Below are 761 nucleotides of genomic sequence, written 5' to 3'. Positions count from 1 at the left end.
AAATGGACTGGCTTTGGCCATTTTGAATCAGATAATGATATGATCTACTATGCTGGGAATGACAATTTGAAGAGGAATGGTGTGACATTCATCATTGCAAAGGATGTTTCAAGATCTATCCTGATGTACCATGCTATCAGTTATAGGAAAATATCTATGCACCTACAAGGAAGACCAGTTAATTCTACTATTATTCAAATTTGAACACCAACCACCAAAGCCAATGATGAGGAATTTGAAAATTTTTATCAACTTCAGCAGTCTGAAATTGACCAAACATTCGATCAAGATGTGTTGATTATCACTGCTGAGTATAATTCAAATGTTGGAAACAAAGAAGAATCACTGGTATTTGGAAAATTTAGCCTTGGGTACAGATATAATGTTGGAGATCGTAATGTTACAAGACCAATGACTTACTCATTGCAAATACTTTTTTTCAACAACACAAATGGCAGTTATATATGTGGACTTCACAAGATGGAGTACACAGGAATCATATCGACTATGTTTGTGGTAAAAGGTGACAGAGAAGCTCCATATCTTCGGCCAAAACCAGGCCAGGAGCTGATTGTGGAGCAGCCCATCAACTGCTCATATGAAAGTTCAATTTGAAGTTGAAGACCATAAAAACAAGTCTGTGAGAGACAAAATATGACCTTGAGTATATCCCTCATGAATTTAGAGACCATCTAAAGAATAGATTTGAACATTGAACACCAGTTTCCAACAACCAGAAGTATTGTAGGATGATATCAAGA

This window comes from Orycteropus afer, unplaced genomic scaffold, assembly GCF_000298275.1.
Source record: "Orycteropus afer afer isolate SDZICR_OR568_19922 unplaced genomic scaffold, OryAfe1.0 scaffold00799, whole genome shotgun sequence".
Taxonomy (NCBI): Eukaryota; Metazoa; Chordata; class Mammalia; order Tubulidentata; family Orycteropodidae; genus Orycteropus; species Orycteropus afer.
Note: the sequence above shows the minus strand (reverse complement) of the source record.